This window comes from Drosophila obscura, unplaced genomic scaffold (genome assembly GCF_018151105.1).
Source record: "Drosophila obscura isolate BZ-5 IFL unplaced genomic scaffold, ASM1815110v1 contig_4, whole genome shotgun sequence".
NCBI classification, from domain to species: Eukaryota; Metazoa; Arthropoda; class Insecta; order Diptera; family Drosophilidae; genus Drosophila; species Drosophila obscura.
In genome coordinates this window covers 2,915,225-2,936,762 of record NW_024542828.1, presented here as the reverse complement: position 1 = coordinate 2,936,762, position 21,538 = coordinate 2,915,225, and the positions used below count along the sequence as shown (strand labels likewise).

The window sequence follows — 21,538 nt, the reverse complement described above, 5'->3', positions numbered from 1 at the left end:
GGCCCTGCTGGTGTTTCTGCTTTGTTTTGTGGTTTGGCTAGTTTGTTATAGTCAGGCCGAAATCACAATCAACAAAAAAATCAAACGAAACGCGTCTCCAGTTGGACAAAGAAATATTCGAGTATTCAGCAAAGATCCCCCTCGTTTCCAACTATAATTATTAAATATTTTTTTTATTTTTTGTTGCCTAATGAATTTATAATGCTTCTTTTTTTGTCTATCCAGACAGGTCTGGCTCTAATCGTTTCAGTTTTTTTTAATTTTTTGGCATGTGCCAAAACAATTTGCCTCATGCTGATGTTTTTGCTGACTGAACTTGAGCTCGTTTTCGGATTAATTCTCTCTGTGTGTTCAGTGTGTTCACTTTTACTCAAAGAATTTGTTCGCGCTGGAAAAACTCTCACTGCGCTCAAAAAACCGACAGGCTGACATGTCAGGTGATGTGTCAAATGTCTACGAGTATCTCCGGCTACGTGCCGCATCGTCCAAGTGAAATTGAAAACCAAAAAAAAATCATTCAGACAAGCCATGTTTATGTCCATGTCCGGTGTCCAGAGACATAAAGTTTAATGCAAAAACGAGGCACAGAATGAGATTAGCAAAACTTTTACCACACAGCTGTGGATGATTCTTTCGAGAGATGAGTTCAAGCTTATATCTATTGAAAGTTATTTTACAAAAAAAAAATATATTTGTAGGAAAGTGGAACAGTCCATCGGTAGTACTTTCACATTCTATGATCTTTAGATACTTGAATCATCAACTCAAATACAGGTGGAATATAATGAGCTAACTTCCTCGGAAAAGAACTCATGGATCTTCAAGAACAAAAGAGATACTTTTCATTGCCGATAATAGCTATAGAAAAAAACGCCTCTATAAAAAAATAATTTATCAAATATCAGAGCAACATATGCGAAACTTGAAACCCAACATCACGTTCTCTAAAGATACAAACGTACAATAAATAATATCTTTCCTTCGATTGTAGCTTTTATTTCAGGGAGGGGAATCACACTCTCACGTCAGTGCAAAATTGATTTATTTATACACATTTGGTCATTCCCGCATTGATTGCTAAATTTATTTCCATTTGAGCTTAAATATATTTAAATTTGTCAACGATAGTCAGCATTTTGTGCAAGTTCAAAGTTCAGATGTTACGAGATGATCATCGTGCTTACTGAACCGATTTGCTATATTAAGCCGATTAGTTGAACAAGCTTTGGCTGTTAAGAATTAGGAAAAATCCCATGCAAATGTACAATAATTGAGATACTTAGATCTGAGAGGGGAAATTGCGCAATTTCAGAGATACAAAATACAAGGAGCGCTGAGAATGACGCAAATTTATGATCTAAACAAAATTATATTCATTGCATGTCAGCAATTGTTGGCTATTTTCAACTGCCGTTCATCATTTCCGTTGACAAATTCCCATTGTTCGGATATCGGGAGACATCTCTCTAATGCAATTTTGAGCATCTATCGATGGCAGTTAACCAAGCATGAACGACCTCAAATCATACGATTTATATACGAATACGAGATTGCTTTATTTTTAACTATTGATTGTATCTTTGGATTAATCTTAGTCTTAGGATTGTATAAATTTAAAAAATGATCGAAAATAACGATCAATGTCGAGTATTACCACTATACTTAGATCGTAATGCTTGAATACGGTTTGATAGATCATAGATCATTTAATGAAATGATAAGTCGGAATAACTGAAATTCGATACAATTTCGCACATATTTTATTTCTTGTCGGTGTGCCCAGGTTATGGTGGAAATTATGTTTCCCAGCAACAGGTACTCCACACATCGATGTTTCTTGTATGTTTAATGATTGTCGCCGAATAGTACATCGAGGGCATCGCAATCGCTTGAGCAAAGAAAGAGGGTATGGTATTGAACTAATCGAGAGGAGCTCCTTAGCGCCGTCAAAAGTATCACATCTTCAAGCTGTTTCAGGCTCGAGCAGAATGTTCGCTGTATAAGAGACCTCTTGTAGGCGAACCCAAATTCGAACTCTCTCCACGATATCTTTTCGGGAGCTCTTATCCACCAAAATTGTAATTGATCTTCAGCTTTATTTATGGCGAATTGCCGGGTTTCTTTTGTTGCTTTTTCGTTCGGGTTTTGACCATTGATTGGTTCGGATTTGATTGCCTATGTATCGATTTCTTACTGTGTTCTCGTGTTTTTTGTGTGTTTCTCGGTATATTTTCATTTGAAAAGACTATCAAAATTCAAACTTATCTGGTAAATCTATTGTACACAACTCCAAAGGCAATATAAAATATATATTTGTAAGTAGAACAAATTTGTAAGCAACATTTTGTGAACCACTCTTTTTGGGCAGTACTGAAATGGAAAATATATATGAATTATCTGACGACGAGTTGACGTGGGAGCCAGTAGGAGAATCAGTTCCAGTCGCAGTCTCGACACCTAAATGGGCTATTGATCCAGAGATTATTCGAGAGTTTTTGCAAAAGAAAAAGGAGCAAGCTCCTCTTTTGGCACCCGTTCTAGAACTTGTTCAGGAGTTTGGACTCCACAAGCCTCAGAACGTTACAGATTCTGAACTGTTTTCAATGCCTGTAATATTCAAGAGCCGCTATATGTTGCTGGTCCCGATAGTCCTGATGCTACCCCTTTTTGGTTTGGCCTGCAAATATGGCGAATCTTTGGAAAGTATCGGAGATACACTGAAAGTCCTATGGCAGGATCGCTCATATTATGATGTTTTTACTATGTATTTAATTTAACTGTTCCCAACGATTCCATGATATAAAACTCCTTGAAAAAATGTAGTGGAATAGAAGTAACTCTAGCTGCAAAGATCCAAAGTGGGAATAAATAAGGTTGATGGGGCCTCCTCCTTGTGGCCAGTTACAAACATCAGTTACAGACATCTTACCGCACTGGATTACCGGTTACAAAAGAAACATAAACCAAATGAGATACAGATCGTTGATCTCTTTCGACCTCATTTGTTGTGCGTGGAATTGCAATTTGCGTGGAAAGGCAGGCCATCGATACGGCTTACGGCAGAAGAAAGAGAGGCAGAATCGGGGCTAAAAGGGCCAACATTTAAATGGGTCTCTCGATGCAATTAAAACGCAGACAAAAAAGCACAGTGCTGAAAGGCAGTAAACACACATACGGGAACAGCAACACAGTAACCGTAAGGCAGTCAGCGGTCACTCAAATCCGCAAATTAGCATTTAAGTGCCGCTCAACAGTTAAGTCCGCGCACATATTCTACTCGTATGACTAGCGGCAATTAGAACTGAACTAAAGTTAAAATTCTATACAAAATTATGGACTAGAAGAGTACACTACATACGAAAAAACTTGTTAAAGCAGATGCTTTTTTTTCAGAAAAAATAAATAAATAGAAAAATTAGATAGAAATATATTAATTCTCTTGGAACAGTTTATGTATATCTACTATGTCTACTACTCTCCTTTTTCCTTCTTATATATTGAGAGACCTTTTAGTACCTCTATTTGTGGATATATGTATGTATCTTCTCTACGGTTATAGAAATCAGTAAAAGATATGAGAAAGCTATATATAAATCAATGATAAAAAGTGTTCCTTTGCTGCTTAGCTACTCTGCCAGATAGAAAGAGTGACATGCCGGGCACCATTTTGCTTATTTTGGCTATGAAAAGCTAAGTTTAAACAGCATTCGAATCGCAGTATACCCCATATATAGAATATTTGATGACCAAAGTGGTACTAAATCAACAGTTATGCAAGAAGTACATTATGTTCATCCTCTCTAGCACTCTACTAGTAGATGACCCATATTTAAGGTGTTTCTAAATGTGAGAGAGCAATGAAAAAATGCATGCAACACTGTTTGCGTGCACGTGAGTTATGAATAGTGTGTTTCGAACCTGCAGCTGGATGGAACGTGCGTTAAATTAATGCATTGGCAACAGTTTTGTTTGTTTACGGAGGGTTTTTCTGTACGTCACTGAGAATATATTAAATTGTATAGTTACCTGAAGAATTCCACAAATCTTAAAGAAATCTTGATAGAGTGTGCTGTGTGCAGCCTGCAAAACAGAGAAATAAACAAACGAAAAACGATTAAAATATTTGTGGAATATGGTGAAATATATCCAATTCGGAAAATGTGAGCATAAAACTGTTTTCACACGCCTCATGGATGGCAGCTTTCACATGGAAAGACCATTCCTATGTGGCATTAGACGATTGGTAATCTCCTACCACGGGGAGTGCAATTATGGGGCGATTTATAGAAAATGAAAATAAACAATCGTCTCAAAAAAAAAAACGAAATCAAATCAAAAACACAGAAAATCGAAATCAAAACTCTTGCACAATGGAAAAAAAAATGGGAAATGGGGGGGAAAAGCAAAGCACAGAAAGACACAAGACTCAATCAAAAGCAATCAAGTGGCATCAACAGCGGCAACAACTTCAAGCTGCAGTTTTTTTTTTTGTTTTCTTATTTTTCTTTGGGATCACAGATGCGTCACAAAAACCGAAACAGAAACAACAACAGAGACTGCAAAAGATACAAAGATACTTTATGTAGGTTGTTGCTCGGTTTCCTCTTTCTCCAGCTGTTTTTACTCTTTTTTTTAGTCATGAATCAAGCAATTGTTGGGTTCTGTTTTAAGAGATATATTCATGTTGGTGGATTATGGGGCGGGGTAATGTAATTGGCCCGGCTGCCTGGCCAAACGGGTTAACGTTAACCCAAAAGCGTAGTGTGAATAAACGCGTATCTCGCTCTCCGTAACAGATACAAATTGTTTGGGGAGACACACAGACCTGACTAATTGTTTGTTCTGCATCTGAGGCTGCTGCGTATCTGTCCCCGCTGTCTTCTTTTTTTTTTTGGGAAAGTTCTGGGCCTGACCTTGTTTCCTCTTTGCCTTTTAAAAAATATTTTTTTTTTAGTTTTTTTTTGCCAAACAATACAGAAAAGTGGGGCTAATAAAGCACCAAAATAGAATAGAGAAAAGTAGTAGGAAAACAAAACGTCGGAGTAGAAAAGCCCCAAACCCAAACATGATTCCGCACTTTGCCACTGTTTCAACAGTTGTGTAAACACTCTAAGAGTCATTCCCGGTTAACTTTTAGCAGTGGAACTAATGCGACAGAACAGTCGACCAGTCAAACTGTCGGACTGGTGGTTCTGCCTCAGTTGTGGTCCATTTCCACAGCTAATTGATCTTTGCCATCCCGAAATGTGTCACACTTCAAGCTACATGTCGGTGGAAGCGCGTCGAGAAGAGAAGCCTACGACTACTGTAACAAAAAGTGGGTCAAATATAATGATGCTCCCCAAAAGAATGTAGATTCAATTTGGACATGTTCCACCCCAGGGTGGTCTCACTATCATTTCGATTAGCCATGGCTGCTGCATGGGGTCTTCCGGACATTCCTTTTAAATATTAACAAATTTTCGAATTAAGAATTTAGTTTCAATTAATCATTGGAATGACCCTAGGAAATACATCAGACTGTTTGTTTATTTATTTACTTAAAACAGTGCTTAAAGCGTGGAGAAAAAGGTTGTAATACTACAACTAAGCTAATCAATCAACATTATTGAATTTTTGGCCTGGCTTTTTTACGTTACTAATTTTTACTTCCAAAATTAATTGAGTTTTAATTAAGGTTAGATCTTAGGAAATTTATTTGGATCTAATTTAAATGTTGTATGTGATAAAATCATTGAATGAACAAACGAATTTCCTCGCAGGCTCTCACGCTCTCTAAGAATATCTTTCGAACTCTCACAGTGTGGCTTAGCAGTAAAGGGTGGATTTTTTATTAAGTTTATTAAGTTAAGAATCCCTTAAGCGTATATTTTGAAGGCTTTAGATATTCTTTTATTTTCTAATTAATAGTTTAGATTCAATTAAGTATTGGGATATCTTCTATTTATCTTATATATATCCAAATCACTTAACTCATATTTTTAACGCTTTAATTCGTTTACCTCTATGTTTTCATTTAGTAACCGATTTAATCATAGTTTTTCCTGGCATTTCACAACATTTTCAAGTCTCTTCCCAATTTACTCAGATCTTCAGTACTACAGGCGTCGATGGGAACATGTTCTAGTTGCACACTTTCCTCGCACGATTCAAATAAAGCATAAAATAGTATCTGGGGTCCATAAACCAATTTCATAAACGATGAGTTTTGTCGTTTTTGGCGTAGGCTGTACCTGTATCGCCGGACCAACCTTCCTTTCCATGTATCTGTATCTGAATATCTACGAGTATGCATAACTAGCAAAGAACAGGCCTGGGCAGGTCTGGCTCTAGGTCTGGGGCTGGGGCTGCATCGTTGATAATTTATATGTGTCGTCCAGCCCCCACAATCAAGTAAAGTAACCCAGCGAGTGCCTTTGTTTTTTATCGACAGACGACGTCTGGAGCTCTACAGCGTCTAGAGGTGGGACGAGAGTGAGCTTTATTTCCGTTTCGTTCTCCTTCTTACATATGTAATTGCACTCACGACACCCGAACAACGAGTTCGACAACGAGTTGGGGATCGGTCTTGGATCAGAACTCTGTAGAGGTGGAGCTTCTTCTACCTTTTAATTTGTGCGGCATTCCCCTTGTACGATGGGCTCTACTCCGCGACTCCCTCTCTTTAGGGGCTGCCTCATTTTAATGTTGTGTAAAGTTCTAAGACCCCCGACAATTGCAACGGAAGTGCGTTCATTATTTTTAATGATTTTATTTAGTGGTTTCTACCTGAAGGAGGTTCCTCTGTGGTTGGTTCTATCTTGTGGTCTGTCTGTCTCGCATTTGAATGCCTTTGGACTTAAGGATTCATCTCCTTATCCTGAATCTTGTGCTAAGGAATGTCTGTGCTGCCTTGTTATGGCTTCAGCCCAAGAGCATGAGCAAGAGGCAAGTAATTAGTGGCTGGAGTCAGGTGGGAGCGAAGGAAAGCATAAACAAGTCAAGTTCTTTGATTCCCAACTCCATAAAGATTAGGTATTTATGAGCCAGACCCATACCCACACCCCGACTTCCGTCCACGAATTATGAGGGTGGATTCCTCCACAAATAATATCTCTACACAACAAAGAATTTTTCTACCTGCAGCTAGAGTTCTATTGAGAGACAAAAGTCTGGACATATCCAAACCTTTCAGGTTACGAACCTTACACCGTGCGAGTGCCGAGAGCTATCTCTATCTTCACATCTGTCGCCTTCTTTGTCTCTATATTTGTCTGAGTGCGCAGTGCGCTCTAATTGCATCTTTCGACAATTAGCAAAACGAGCTAATTTTAATAATTGAATGAAAACAACACAAGAGTCAAACAGGGGGCAAGCCCAGAGAGGGGCCTGGGGTCTAGCTACAAATTGACATTCACATGGGCAACTGTCAGTCAACTTTGACCGCAACAATACGAGTATTACATATTGTATATCCAACATGCAAATATAACAAAAACAATCATGATCAACAATCAACGAAGCTTGAATACCCTTCCTTACAAGACTGTGGGAATTCTTAGGGGTTTCATCTGTGGGAATTATTTTCTCAAGTGGAACGTTATTCGTTTCAAATTAGTTTTGGAACACTTTAAACAAAGTCCCAACCTTTTTATCTTATTTTGGGGTTGGAATATTTCAAAATGCTGAGAGGCAACTCTTCTGTAGCTGATCTCAAATGTGTTCAGTAGTTCTCTTAGTAGTTTAGCTTAGTTTGACATCTTTGTTTACTGAAATAGACACCAATACAATAGGGAACAAATATTTAATACATTTATAACTAATTATTCTCATGATAGCTTAATGCATTCCCTTCAAACGGCGGTTTCTCCATGACAGTACCACATTTAAAAGACTCTCATTAGGATGGAGTTATCAGTTAAAAGAGAGAATGAGAGAACGACATAGAGACATTGCTGATTTTGCTGCTAAGCAACTTTGCGAGAGAGAGGCCATAAAAGAAGTGTCAACCACAGCAAATTGTTTTCTTTTATTCTATGGCGAATTGTATTTGTTTGTGTTATTCATAGCCTGTACCCCAGTGGAATAGTGGTATAAAACAATTTAAAGTTAGTCTTAATCATCCCTAGAGCTCTAAGTACAATCGCAGAAACGATCATAGCTGAAATAGTTCGAGTCTTCAATTCAACGTTCTTTAAAAAGAAACAAACAAATAGAGCTCCTAATTTAGTAGCAGCTACTAATTTTATGGGGCATATTATAATTATACACTACTAAACTACTGAATATCATTAAAAATTGAGTGATCTTTATGACAACTTGAAATGGAACAAGTTTCAACAAGTATTTGAAAACATATTCCTCTGATCGTTTAGAGATTTTGTTTATATTGAAATGACATCATTGGCTTTACAATAATGAAGTTTAAAATGCATTTACTCATACACTACACACTCTGGTTGAATACCCTTTTTCGTTAGAGCATCAGAAGTCAATTGTTAATGCCGGTGGGGGGCACCGAACCGTATGCCCCTGACTGACAAGTGCCCAATGCGATGGTTGCGGGGAGACTCAGGATGGGAGCGGTTACATCTGAGACAATTATAAATACAAATACACAATTGCAGCCACAAAAGGGTGAGCACAAAACGTTGCATGACACGCCACCAATAACATCAACAGCAGCAGCACCACCACCACCAACAACAACAAATACAAACAACATTCGACTGTTGCATGTAATTTTCAAGATACCCATTACTTGCTGAGTGCAAAGGGTATGAAAGGATTAATGAAAAGAAAGAAGCTTTTCCGGGCACTTATTATAGATCTGTCCAATGGAGTACCCTCATTGTCGAGACACTCCACTGCTGCATTGTATCTTATTTGTATATATTTTTTGATTGGGGGGATGGGGCCCAGCGGCTACCGAGAGGGGAAGTTTTGTGGATTGTCATGCATCGATTTACATATTACTGAAATCGGTATAAAAGCCACAAACAAAAGCTGAAGCCGAAGCCCCGATGCTGATGCTGAAGCTGAAGCCTAAGCTGGGATAGACAGACAGATAGACAAACGTCATTCATTCAACATCATCATCATGAACATCATTTGAATCAATTAAACCAGTTTGAGTGGTACGGGGGGTACGCCTGTGTGAGTGTAAGAGTCAACCCATACTCATTAGGTATTCATCTGCCTCTGCCTCTGCCTCCGCCTGAATCTGAATCTGATTCCGACTCTGCCTCTCTGATGCTGCACTTGATTGATCATTCCACTGAGGCAAAGCCGCGCCTAAAAAACAAAATTCCATGAATCTGATTATAAGAAATCAAATTCTCATAGACTGTCGCGTCGCGACTCCTACCACTCTGTCCACTACCAACATCAAAAGGTGAGAAGAAAGACCGCTCTCTTGAAAACCAGTCTCAAAATATCCCTCCCTCAATGTGCATTCCAAAACAACAACAAAATCCATTCCATTTTCATTCGATCAAAGAATGCACGGTTTTTGTTTTCCAAAATCCCTCTTCTAAACCTCTTTTTGTGTTAATTTGAAAACTGGTTTTCCAAACAGATTTTTAGAACTCCTCCCACCTCTGCTGTCTAGACACTAGATTTAACTGGTAGTTATAATGTTTTAACGCTTAGTTTAGGAAACAAATAAACCAAACAAAACACCCAAAAAAATTCCGACATTAAATTCAAGTTGCTATTGGAATTTTTATGGTATGTTTCCCCATTGTCTATTTTATTCCATGAGTTCTACAAGACAGACACCTCTTCTGTTGTTTGGGATTTCATCGATGCCATTCCGAAGACAATAATAAATTTTCCAACACCCCAACAGATGATTCATTAAAGAACTAAACTAATAGCCAGCTCATATATCATTATACATCAGAGGAGAGATCATATATCATAGAAAAAGAAAGAAAGAAAAGCCAAAGCCAAAGCCCATCCCAGGTCTGTGATTTATGCGCAATTTTGTATTCCATTCTGCTGCATATTTAATGAGTAATAACTGAACAGATCCCGCCGCATGGCAGAGAGAGAGAGAGAAAGAGAGAGATATTAATTTCCCCCCCATGCTAATATTTAGTAATACTCGTAGTTTATCTTTTGTTTCTGTTCTGTTCGGTTTGCGCAACAATTACGAGGAAATTACCAGAACAGAACATGCCAGAAAATGTGCCGAGGTAGTAGATACAGTAGAATACATAGATGGATAAATATTTTGTATGTGGGTTCTGCCCAAAGTGTAGTTGGGTATTGGATTTCCTTATAGCAGAAACCTGCCGCTGCAACTGTAGATCGGTATTATATATTGGTAAGTTTACTAAGAAAATAACATGTTTAAGCACCTCTTACTGCTAAGACACAGTGGGAGAGGGAGAGGAAGAGGAAGACATAGACATGTAAATCGTTCGATATCAAAGCCCTCATATTCCAAACGATGAAAGATCATATTTTATAGTCATCCAATTGATGGCTTGATCCCCATTTTGATCTGCAGCCTACGCCACTGATCTCTACGAAAGCCCATGCAAAGTGCAAGTGGGTGGCGCCCATTCAGACAGATAGAGAGAACTTTAAAGGCAACGACAATACAAAGAAACCACAGAATACACAAAAATACAAAGGCATACAATATGCAGTAATAAGCAATAAATGAAAATAAAGGTCAAGTTTAAGTGACTACACAATGACCAGACCAGAGGAGGGAATACAAAACCAGAGGGAGAACTGAAACTGGAGGCAGAATACCATACAAAATACTATAGCAAAAACAGAAACGAGAGTATCTACAGATAAAGAGAAATATAGATATACATATGTATGTAGTATACGAAAAAAAATTGTGTGCGTGGGTGGCAGTCAATGGGGGAATCTGCGGAGGCGTTCGAATGAATGAATGAACGAACGAACAAATGAATGAATGAATTTCTTATGAAATGGTTTTACTATGCAAATGGCAAAGGGAACAAAAGATACAATAAAAACGATATTGATGGAATGGTTTCTAAAGATACAAGATTGTTGATTTTTTGATTAGAGTTTAGATTTATTTTTATGAAAAGCCAGCAACTGTAATCTTTGTCAGGTTCTATCAATGATCAATCTATCATTCCGTACGAACACCTACTGCTATACATTTGTAGCAAATTTGTAGCAAATGTGTCAGGTGGCAGGCACTTCTGTAATCCCCACGCAGTTCCAGTTAATTACAGAAATCCAAGACCCGCCTCTCCTTCCGGCCTTTAGCTAACCGTATACCAAACAAAGCAGCAAATATTCTGATTTTATTCATTCAATATTCATTTTCCTACCACAATAATCACCAGAATGTCATGGGGTCTGATGGAAACTTTTGGCGATATTTCAGCTTTAATTTGAATGGACAGACTGAAAAGTCCCCTAGAATATCACTGTTTTGTTTGTTGTAAGCGTTGAAACATTGTAAAAATCTCTAATATAGGAGGTACACTCATTATGAGTATGAAAGATGAACTGTCAGAGTATTCGAGTGGTATTCATGTAAAAATCTAGACACCAAAGAGATTGTTAAATAAAACCTGGGATCAACCATTGCCCCAAAGGGGTTGCAGATACTCCTACCCCTCGTCTCCTTCTCCGTTGTAATGCCATTCATTAATTTGTGCCGCTGGCTGACTCCGTCTGCGATGAACGGGCGGGGGTTAAGATTCAGCGAACCTCGACCACCAAAGACCAAGTGGCAATTAAAACTGTATGCGACAGGGTGGAGGTAGGGGTGGCAGAAAGCGGCTGTGCCGGGCAGTGCATGTGGGTGTTAATTAAAATTGAAATCAATTGTTTCCGCGCTTAACGCTCCAACGATTGGGGCTGCTGCCCCTTGGACTCAGGCGGTGTGGAGCGGTGATGTGCGTCTAAGTCTACCCTCAAGATTTCGTCTTTAAAGATCCAAAAATAGCCAGAGAGAGAGAGACTTCATTTAGGACGTGATTCGAGTTTCACACGAACCCTCAAATTGTTGTCGCTAAAAATAAAATGATAAATATCGCTTAAGCTCTAATTGCTTTGGGTAGCGGACAAACGGACGTAACAGAAATCCAATTAAATGCTAGGACACGACACGCCTCTGCCTACAATTTTTATCAGCTATCATATGTCGAGAGCGTGATCTGATAGAACCGATAGGACGGTGGCAGAAGCGTAGCTAGGGGTCTGGTTAGAAGGGGGTCAGAGTGTGAGCCGGAGAGACGAGTAGCTAGACAGATTGATAATTGTGGAGATAGTCAGACCGTTAGTCTCGTATATATGTACGTACATAAATTTAGATAACACTGAAACTATTGGACCTAAATCGATCAGTCTATCAGATGAAATATTCCATGCAGAGTGAGAGAAAAAGAGGCAGTGGTGCGGCGTACGCAATGAGTACGTAACCGAAAAATCCTAACCAAACATAGATTCACTATATTTCATACAAATTTAATATATTAAATTTATTGTTTAGTGTTTGATATTTATATTCAATATGAGCCAAAAGGTCCCAGATGAAAGATATTTGCATTTCTCTAATACAAGACAATACTAATAGCCCCTGTGACAGTCTCCACCTTTGTACTAATTATTCAGTGCACGTGGCAAGTACATTTTATCTGGCAATAACTTTAGATGGCGGCAATTTCATAGTTTGTTGTTCGTCAATTGCCATTCCCCAACGTCTTTAAATACATTTCGAGTTAATTGTCCAAGCGATTTCAAAGTTAATGCTCATCAGGTTTTGCCCCTAGAATCGTTTCAACCATTGCGCAATTCTCAAAGATAGTCGAGTCTCTTCATTTACGTGTGAGTGTTGTAATAAATTCAAATATATGCGATAGGGCTTTTATTTATAATGATTATTCCTTTTTAATATATTTTATGTACATATGTATTTATTTTTTGCTCATTTGCCATAATTTAGTATGCAGCGGCATCGTTTCGTATAGTTATTTTATTTGGGGTTTCTTGGAAAGGTTCCAGACGGGTTTTGTGTTCTTTTTTTTAACAGGAATACGAGAAATGGCAGAAACTTTTTGGGGGAATTTGCTAAGATTTATTTCTGATTTACTCATATTTGTGCAGACATTTTAGCACATTTGTGTACACAATAGTTAGGCAGAAAATATAGAGATCAATTGTGAAATGGATAGAGCAATTGTTTGTTCAATTGATTGGATAGAAATTTAAATGTTCTACGTTTTTAGTTTAAGTACCTATAATTTAAGGAATTATTATTTAAAAAAAGTGATTATCTGTTTAGGGATACAGATAATCACTTTTTTTAAATAATAATTCCTTAAATTATAGGTACTTAACTAAAACGTAGAACATTTACCCTGCTAGATTCTTTGGTTCTACTAGTTCCTTTTTGTAAATTTGTAACTTTTTCTGATTTCTTAGACAGACAAGTGTTGCTGCAGCAATTTAGAACAAATATCTTTCATACAATGGATTGACAAACGAAACAAATATATTCAAAGACGGGATATAAATATTTTCCACCATTTAATAAAATTATTTTTACCCTGTATCCACATTTTTAATTGCATTTAATTACATTTATTTCCACTCAATTTATCTGTTATTATTTTTTTTTCAAGCAACAAAATAAAATAAATTGGCATAAAAAAAAATCCAAAACGAATTCAAAATGGCTACTAGAAATAATAAAAAAATATATACAGAAAACAAAATTAAAAATTCAATGCACATAACACAACAAATTGAGGCCTTTGGCCAACAGACAATTGAAAAACCTTCATGAAAAATTAGCCACGAATTGGTTTGGTTGTGTGCTGCACGATTGCTGCTGCTGCTGCTGCTGGCGCTGCCTTTTGGGCCGCATTTCATTCATATGGGACAGGCCAGGCCAACATTAGCCCAGCAGTGGCTTCCATGTATTTTTTGTCTTCCATTTTGCGCACACAAATCAATTGACAGAGTCACGTAATCAGCGCAATCATGGCTAAAAGCAGTTTGTGGCTTCTTCGTTTTTTTCCGTTTCGTTTTTTCCAAAGACGAATCCACACTTAAATCAATCAAAATGTCGCACCCAAGCGGCAGCCTCAAAAACTGGTTGGTTGTTAGGCTGCAAAAACCCCCAAACCCTTTATGTTTGACGAGATGCAAAAATGTTTGCTCAAAACGTAAAAAAAGAAAATAACGCAAGATTATGGATGGAAATTGGGGGCCGAGGCATGTGATGCACTTGCAGATCGATCATATCATGCACCCAACTTGTAAGTTGTAAAGATTTTGAAACATTTAGTAAAATGAGGAGACTAACAACTTTTATTTAATTTAACAATCAATAAAATATATATGTTCTCTGAATCTTTATAGGGTTAAATATATTTCCGTTTCTATGTGCCAAACATACGTTTAAAATAATTATACCCTGAAGAAGGGTATAGCACGTACCCTATAGTCGCGACCTTGAGCCAATTGATAAACATTTATGTTCATCCAAGAGCTGAGTTAAATTTTAAACTTTCTCAACAAGCTGAGAGTTTGTTAACTAAAGGTTAATAATAAACAATGATCGTAAAATTAAAATATGAACTGATAAATATACCAACATTTGTATGGAATTGAATGGAACAAATATTTGTTTAAATGAATTTTAATTTAGTTTTAATGAGTAAACTATACATATACTGGAAAATATTTTGTATAGTACTTTAATCTTTTGTTGCATTAAAATATAATCAGTTTACGCTGTGTAAATTATAAATGGAAATGCTTTAAGTATACATACATACATAGTATATATTTTTCGAGGTGTAAATTTCCTTGAAGAACAGAAAACATATGTACATTGTACAAGTGTATACACCAATACATCATTTTTTTTGAATGGAATTTCCTTTTAAAAGGTGATAAATATTTCTATGTTAATGGAATGTCTCGTCTCTCTCATCACCACAAAAAACGCAAACAAATTACGCCCATAAATTACAATTTAAATCATGTGCAAAAAATAAAAGAGCCATAGACAGTGCTGTTCAAGGTTTCGCTTTGCCTTGCTAACCCACAAAAAAATCAAGCATACAAAAATTAAACAGAACACACGCAAAAAAAAAAATGAAAAAGAACCACAAAAAAAACAACATCCCACTAAACAAATAAAACAATAAAATTAAAAAAAAAACCTCTCACAAACAACGGAAATACGCGGAGGCGTTCAAAAATTTGTGTGTGTTTGCTTTTTTTTGTTTATTTAACAAAAGTTTTGAAAAAAAAAAAACACCAGACAAAAACGAGTCAAAACAATGCAAAGCTTAAACGGAGCTGAGATTTATATATGAGGTAGAAATATTTCAGGCATTTGACGGAAGTCTCCATGGAATATCCCTCTCAATTTTTATAATTCTCACTTCCATAATTTTCCACTCGAGATTCTGTAGGTTTCTCATAAACTTCCTATACACTTTCAGGGGTTGTAAAGCATCTTCTCTCCTACACATATTCGCGAGGCAGTCTATAACTATATATCGGCCCAACTCTATCGATCTATTCTAGCTAGCAGTCGTTCTGACCGCATTCTACAAATGTTGTTTCAAATACCACATAATGTACGTACATATACATATTTATGTATCATGGATCTTTAAGAGTATTAAATCCATCAGCATTCAAAGATGAATTTTCTTTATGTTTCCAGTAATCATGTTTTTCACATTTTTTCCTTTTTCAATTAGAGCCACCATCAAACGGCAATTGCCACATTAAAGCTCGATTAAAATTATAGAAAGAAAAAAAAGAAAAACGTTCCCTTTATAAAGCGAGAGAGACACAATGTCTTTAACCTTTCCCGCAGCAGCAGCAGCAGCGGAAATTGATGTAAAACTCGTCTCAGATTGTTGCTGTTGCTGCTGTTGCCCCTGCTACTGCTGATGTTGCTGTTGCATCTAGTGGCAATAACATTTTTGTATCACATTGCAAGGCGTTTTCAGGTTCAAGCCACTTTTGTGGTCAACAACATTTCACTACAGCAGCAGTATCAGCAACAGCAACAGCAGAAGCAACACTTCCGATGGCTTGTGGCTATAAATGAAATGAGTCCGAGACTCCAGGTCTGGAGTGGAGTCTCTGACTCAGTGTCAGTGGCTGCCGTTGCAGTTGCCTGTTGCCTGTTGCACATCTTGCAAACTTGACTCTGCCACAAATGAGTTCATAACGTTCAAGAAAAAAACTAGAAAATACAGTGGAGAAAACTTTCATAATTACAAACAAGGCAAACTCCTCCTGTCCTGGTGGCTGTTGGCTGTGTGGCAGTGTAAATGTGCGAAGAAAGACTTGACTTGCAGTCCGCTTCAGTAGCTGATTATTTAATCGAAATGATTATGTTTTGGCTTCGACTTTGCCCATTAAATGTAATCATGCAACAAACTGCAACAACAAGCAGAGTACCCCCTGTCTGCCAGTTGCTCCTGCTCTTTGATTGTTCATAATTAGCCATGGCAGAGCAGAGGCAGGAAGTATCACAGTCCACCTATCCATCCATAGACAAAGCCAAAAGCCACCAATTTGCGTTGTAAAGTGAAATAAAGCAATCAAATAGCCCCAAAAAAAAAAACCAGCAGCAGCAGCAAAGAGAGCTAAGAGAAAATCAAACAATGACAAATTGCTGGGAAATGCTGTTTCTTTTTCCATTATTTTCCAACCATAATAATAATAGAGTAGGATGCAGGGCACACAATTGTGCGTAATAGAGCAGGCAGTACCCACCCAGTACCCAGTACTTTTTCCGCCTCTTCCGCAGTGAAGAAATAGTGAAAACTTTCGACTCAAAATAGTAGATGGATAGTATCTCTTTGGCAGTGGCAAAAAAATGACTCACATTTTCTTTAAAGAGCTAGTGAAAGAAAAGAAATTAAAGCGTTATTTTAGATGCTGTCCTCAACCTTATCTGTAAACCTTATCAGTAGCGAAGAGGCTTTAGCAAATGCGTAATAGGGGAATCTTATCCAGCAAATGTACCTACTATTCCCCCATCTTATCGGCGTTGTACAATGTACATGCACATATAATACCCAAATTATACAACTATCTTTATGACAAATTTTTTTTTTTTTAAGAATTCATCTTTTGCTGGAGTAATTGCAGACGTTCTTTTGACCAGCAACCTTGACCTTGTTCCACTAAAACAAAGTCAAGTAACGATCCTCTGCAGAGAGGATTTCCCACAGGAGAACGGCTTTATCATTTATAGAAGTAGTCTTCCAACTATATATTCTTTCGAATCTATACACATTGTACACATCTATACACAAGTAATTCGGGACTCAACTAGTAGATGAAGAATACATACGGTTTTGTTTTGTACTGGTTGAAAATAGAAAAACACGCGGCAGTCACCCGTGAACGTGGGAATTATCTTCCCAGTAGAAGGCAAGTGTGAATACGAGTAAGACGCCCCTATCCTGTTAGAGGTTCTGTTCTGCTTCTAAAACTTTTCCACTATAGTAGTTTCTTTGGTTGCAAGACCACCATATTCTTCAGATTACACATGTTCATAGAATATGTATTTTCCCGCATTTGTAACCTTTCGGAATGTGTTCGACTGACTTTCTTAAGCTTAGATTTTACTCATATCCTCCATTCTTAAAATTCTATTGCTATCCCAACATTTCTTTAGGTATTTATCTATATGTTCCCTTTTAGATTTCCTTTTTTAAAGAGCAAACTAATTTCCTTAGCGTCTACGTTGTTTCCGCAATATCTTTTGCGATAAAGCTAAACCTAATATGAAAGTGCTTAATTTACAAATATTTGACTTCTCGTGCGGCCTTGGGACTTTCTCCTCTGGTTATCGTATTTCGGGGTCTTATCTCTCACATACTTAATCCCACCCAACACGCACATCCGCTTTGATAATACTATTAATAATCGTACTCCGCCAGATCATTGATTGTTATCTGAGCACTCAGCAGTATCCAAGAGATCCTGCCATCCTTAAAAGACTCTTAATATACAGCTAACCTTTGGCCAATATTTGGTAAGTCAAGCCTCCTTTAAAAGCGTGCCATCATTTGGGTTTCTATAGAGAGATGTAAGCCGTATCGTGACGTACGCTTCACAATGCAAATATTTTCGAGAAAATCAACCCTCGCCATTTATCGCCATAATTTTAGAACAGCTGCCAGCTGTCGGTGCTGCTACGAGCGATAGAAAGCCGAAGAACTAAAACAAGTTCCTACAACTAGCCCTACGGCTTGCATTCTACTACGAAATGCAGTTATAAATGATATGACACGCTTCTGGGGGGGAATTATGATTAAATATTTGGGGCTTAACGTTGAGTTTCAGTTTCAGTTCATCAACAAATCAATTAATTAAGCGACGCACGCAGAGGCATTTTACCAAATCATACACTTAATAAGGTCAAATTGGCAATTTAACAGCAAAAACAAAAGCAAGGCGAAAATTGCCTCCAAAACGAAACAAAACAAAAACCAACAATTTCAAACGAGTTAAATGTTAATCTTACTGGTGTGCTTGTGTGTGTGTGTATCTCTTATACGGCTTTATGATAATTTTGGGAGGAGACAAAAAAGAGTTGCCTCAGCGAAAGATATTCCGAAACGAGTTAAATAACAAATTGATAAATATTAATATGGCCAGAAGAGTGTGTGTTGTGTTGTGTATCTGCATCTGTTTGTGTTTGTGTGATTGGTGCGTGCACTGCATTTACATACGTATCTGGCAGATACAAAATGTCATCCAGTGCCAGTTTTAGTTACAGTTAATGCCTGCTTCTTGTGGCTTTTATGCAAAGCACGGAAGGTATCTGCACTGCAACTGTTGAGGCAAAAACACACACGTGTCTGCGGTTGCAGCTACAAGATAAAAACATACTCGTAGCATGTACACATGTATCTGCTAGATTGTCGCAAGCTAATATTTATTAAGTCTCTGTATGAATGATGCCTTGACATTAGCCCCAGATCCCCCATGAATCAGCTGGCATCTGCTTTGCTCTGCTCCTACGATGGGGAATCTCTGCCGCACTTGCCGGTGCCTCCAATACGTATCTGTAACTGATGACTCAATTGGGGTCACCAGATAGTGTTGAGATATTTCTTTATTGTTTGTGATTTACAAGCTGAGAGCGATCTGAGCTGTCTGCTGTCGGTTGTAATGTTTAATGGATGCGACGACGATAGGTTGAAGGAAGGTTCAGAGCGTCTGGGATACCCTTTACTGATAGGCCTGCAGCAGGTCTACTTTTATTCCATCTAAAGATATAGTTCTCAAATGTAACAGAATCATATACTAAGCATTTGTCTACCTATATTGTTAGTTGTAGTCTATTTAAGTGCACCTTGGAAAATGCTTTGGAATATCAGATATCCCATCAGTTCTTTTATCAACTATGGCGGTCTTTATTTTTCTATGAGTCACCTGCAAATTTTAATCAGTTCTCATAGTAAGTCTTTCATCAAAACAGATGAGTAATTGTTACTTTTCCTTCTGATAATAGATGGCTTAAATCATTATAAATTCCTGAATGCATTCACCCCTTTTTTTTTCTGGAGGGGTTTGGTTTCCACTCCAATAACTTTTAGCCATTTTAGCGAAGCAGCAGCACTCTCTCTGGCTGGGGCTTTCTGAGTCTGCCAACTGCAACGATCGATCCGATCCGATCCGCCCAGAAGGCAGTCATAGCCAGGCATTCATTCACAATTACCAGGTAACCTCAATGTCGCCTCGCCGTGGCGTGTCTCTGTCTCCTCCGGTTCATGTCACTCTCCTCCTCCGAGCAGCAGCAGCAGCAGCAACCTTGTACCGCTTGAAGTCCATTGAAGGCATTGGGCTATATATTCATATGGATTGTACATAAACATATATGTATGTATACTCGTACCGCTTATTGGATAAGTATATGCCGATCACCGATCGAATGCCGTTTTCGTGTTCGTAAGGCGACACATAAACCATAATTAAAATTGAAAAACTGTTGGCCCCAAAATCCAAGTCGAAGTCGCCAAAAAAAAAAAACAGAAAAACAAAAAATACAGCAACAAAATATTGCGCACCTGTTTGGAGTTGGAAAGAGAAGGCAGTAGCCACTGGAATGGAGTAGAGTGGAGTGGGGGGAGTGTTGGCCAGTTTTTCATGAAACAATTACGAATACGAATGCGAGTACGAAAAAGCCAAGCTGAAATGAACGCCAAGTTGGCCAAGCAGTTGGGAGACAGTCTCGGGCCACTCGGCGGCATATTGCAACGTTTTGTGGCTGCCTCGTACTGTTGTTGCACAGTGGAAGTGATTTTTGTAGAGTGGATAGATACTGTTTGTTTGTCATTCCCCAATATTTATTTGAATGGAAATTATGGTTCAATCCGTGTATATTGATTCAGGATATTCCAAGCTCTAATATATTTTAAGTTGGATTTAATCCTACAACGTGTGTTCAAAAGATTCTTTGACAATTCAGCATTAATTGTAGATCCCATTTTACTTGATAACTGGCCTACGAATTGAATTGGCCTCTCCTTGTCACCCCACTACTCCTTCTCCTCCTTCTCCTGCTCCACTCTAGCTCTAGAGGAGCTCTGTTTCCTCCCCATCGTAATCCCCAATCTCCCATTCCCCCCTATCCTTTTGCCTTCACTTCACTCTGTTGATCGTTTCGATTGCGGCTCGATCGGTCGACTTTTTTTAGCTTTGGCGTAAAATTGCAGAGCGATCTTTGTTGTTTTTGTTGTTGTTTGTACGAGTATGTGCACCATTAAGGCAACAACAGCTACAAACAGCTACAACACATGCATAGATACTCGTACAAACAGGCAAACCAGACCAACAAACATACGTGCCACACATCCACATACATATACAAATGTATACGATATGGTATGTATATATGTCCATCGAGAAACCTGTAGAATTTACAATTACAACAACATCACAGCAACTGGTAAAACAGCGCGTATCTGCGTCAATGCTTTTTACGAGTGTTATACCCTTTTTATACGGTGGAGTATTATCATTCTATTGAAAAGATTGCAGTGCAGAAAAACGCGAAGAAAGAAAGAAGATTCAACTGGTAGCAGAGCATACTTTAAATATTATCATACCACATAAATTGAGAGTAGGACTCTAGGACTGTACAACTCGAAAATTAAAAAAATCTAGAGTTCAGTTCTTACCGATTGGATATTATTATTATTATCCAGCTAAAGGCCTCCGCGCTAATTTTTACGATGATAAATGTAAACTATATTCCTCTATATTTCTGGCCAGATTTCAACCAAACAAAGAACTCATCTTTCGGTCAAGAGTATCCATAGTTTTGCTTCAGAAACCAAACCCATTCAGATCTTGTTTTTGTTTTTCTGTTAACTTGGCTTACTTGGGGCGCATTTGCAATTGAAGCGTGGCTCAAAGTGAGCGCACACACACACAGCTACATACAGTCGCTACCAAACATATACACACACCCCTCCTCCTTCCCTCTCTCTTCCATCTAACCTACTTGATCTGGCTATCTCGCTTACACCGCCGTCTCTCTCTCTCTCTCTCT

The 21,538-nt window shown here is 38.0% G+C and overlaps 1 protein-coding gene across 2 annotated transcripts in view; it reads right to left on the bottom strand.

Moving 5' to 3' along the window:
- Positions 1-21,538, bottom strand: part of LOC111071913 — a 39,955-nt gene that overhangs the window by 16,248 nt on the left and 2,169 nt on the right. For both annotated transcript variants that reach the window (XM_022363464.2, XM_022363486.2), the window contains exon 2: positions 4,027-4,080. The gene's annotated coding sequence lies outside the window, so the exon portion shown is untranslated. The remainder of the gene's footprint in view (positions 1-4,026; positions 4,081-21,538) is intronic.